Below are 2,866 nucleotides of genomic sequence, written 5' to 3' on the forward strand. Positions count from 1 at the left end.
GCAACACAACTTAACTCAAGTGTTCCCGTTGTAACACAATAAAATTCATTTCATTGTACTACAGGTGGTTAAAAATTTAGACCCACATTACTCATTTGAAGAGACTTAGAACTACAAGTCGAATTGACCCCATTTCAATTAACCTGACAATTTTTGTATCAATTATAATGTAGAACTGTAACTTAAACATGCAAATGAATAAGAGTTTTATTTAAAATTTTTTTCTCTTTGCTTTTCTTAGACTTAAGGGATATATTTATACTATCTTTCGTGTTTTCATTTTATCTTGCTTTTTATCATAATTAAATTGATTTATAGACCTACTTCAGGCTATTTTCTGCCTGCTATAACGTGTCCTTTTTTCTTTGAAGGAACGATGCAAAGGGTTATGCTTACGTTTAAGACGTTTAAGAACAGGGTTGCCAGCGTAATTGGTTAGATTAGGTCAGGTTTTGTTAGGTCAGGATAGGTTAAACCTCTATGTAGGTTAAGCCGAAGCTGAATGAAACGGTGACGCAAACACAACGGGTCTAGGTTAGATTTATTTCTAGGTTAGGCTCGAGTTGACCCATTCGATGTAGCACACATTTGCTACTGGGAAAATATGCTTCCAGAGCTTTACGTGTAGTTCAATAAATTTCTGTTAATTCAGGTTAGGTGAGGTCAGGTTCTCTTGGGTAAAGATATGTTAAATAAGTTGATATTAGACAAGGCTTGATCCTTCACAGTTGTCGACATGTTTTTGAAGTGAAAATTTGCATCACTGGCATTATTTTGAAATTTGTTTGCCTCAATGCATGATTTTTCGTCATTTTTTGAGGTTATGGCTCAGCCATGACGTGATGGGTGATTTTTGATACCGAATTTGAATTCAACGCCTCAAAATCCATAAGAATACGTGTATCTTGTTACCAGATCCGCACACTTCTTTTTGTTCGGCTGTGTTATTATTTCAGATAAGGATTCTTAGAAGCTTTTTTGTACTTGGTGTCGATTCCCTAACGCGAATATTGATTATGTACGAATAATATTTTAAAGTGTAAATTTTCAAGTAATTAAAAATAATTATATTGAATATCTTGTAATTTGTTTGCGATTATCGGAAAACCATCATAGAAAATAAGCACAGGAATAAATCATATTAAATAATTGGAAGGATTATTCTAAAAATTGGACAAGCTACACAGGAATCATCTGTTTTGAACCACACTTACATGAAAGTATACAAAAATGGTGACATGATCGCTAGAATTATAATCAGATTGAAGGATTTGTCCAATCGAGTCAGCCTTGGATACACTTCCTATTAAGGTTCCCAAAATAAAGGGTAAGTTCGTAAAGCAGATATATTCAACAAAAATTTAAAAATTCAGAGCGTTCTCAAAATTTGAAAAAAAAAATTATTTTATAAATTTTTGTCAATTTTTCTTATGAATGGGTAGAAGACTTACAAATTATCCGAATAAAATTTTCCATTCAGATGAAAATTAGAAAAGTTATATACTTTTGAAAATGTGAAAATGTTCAGAGAAATAGAAAAAAATTTTTTTTTTAGATTGACTAGAAAATTTAATTTGAATTCGTCACTATATATCAATTATGTTCCAAAACTATCTCAGTTTAATTTTTCAAAACTTGTAAATAATCCTTATGACATTTTTAAATTCGTTTAAATTTCAAAAAGTTATATTTTTTCAACATTTTGAAAATTTTCGAAAAAAGGAAAAAAAATGTGTAATGGGTTAAGAAATATCAATCCAAGTTTCTACTAGAAGTTAAATATATGTATTTCGAAGATATTCTTATGCAATTTCCCAATGAGACAAAAGTTCCAAAAGTTGTATCATTTTCAAAAATATGCAATTTTTGTTTTTAAGAGATCAATAAGCTTAAAGCGATGTTTTTAGTAGATTTGAACAAGAATGACAAATTATCTTACTGAAGTTTTTCAATCGCAGTTTTCGATTTACGTTATAATATTTATGATATTTCAGAAAATGTAGTTAAAATGTACGCATTAAACATACGAAACCGAGCGGGAGAGCGTACCCGCGCGTTTAAATTTGACGCGAAGCGCCACGCGCGAGGCGCGCAAGCGAACGTGCCCGCGCGGCGGGCTTATTTTTTATAATGAATTCAGTGTGTCAGAAACCTTGTGATGGCATACATACTGATAGAATTTAAGTTACATTAAACATTTTTAAAGATAACGATTTAAAATATAATCAATTATCATAAATATCGAAATTTTTATATACTTTTATGCCAGTGGTGTAAAATAAACAGGTTCTTTGTAGTTTCTATGTTGTCGATATTAATTCTTTCCGTATTTCAATATTATTTATTTCTAGATACACATCTTACTAGAATGATCTTTCTATAATTAAGAATAAATTGTAGGATATTCTGTATAAGAAAAGTTTTAAAGGACTATGCGGATCTTTTTAAAATATTTTTTTTCGTACTTAATTATATATTTTATTACGAAAAAATTAATGATCAAATTACTAGTGAAACTGTAATTTAATTCTACTAGTTTGATCTCTAGCGAGAAGCTAGAAGAGGCAAGTTAAATTTTTGTTGGCCATAACCTTTTCCTCTGAGTAAAAGGCTAAACGCTAAATATTTCCTGATCTATGAATATTTGTCTACTGAAATTCTTAAGAGAGGGAATTTGGGGACATTTCATGAATAATGAATGATCACGCTCGTTTGACATCGTTGAAAGAATGCGCAGGTATTGGTACACGAAAAATGTATGTAGTCTTTGCCGGCCAGTTGGGAGCACATCCTGATTACTAATTCTTGGTGGCGCAGAGCCGCGGACTACTTCTCCGATGGATAGTGACACCAAATCCCATATTCC

The sequence above is a fragment of the Belonocnema kinseyi genome, chromosome 4, assembly GCF_010883055.1.
Source record: "Belonocnema kinseyi isolate 2016_QV_RU_SX_M_011 chromosome 4, B_treatae_v1, whole genome shotgun sequence".
NCBI lineage: Eukaryota > Metazoa > Arthropoda > Insecta > Hymenoptera > Cynipidae > Belonocnema > Belonocnema kinseyi.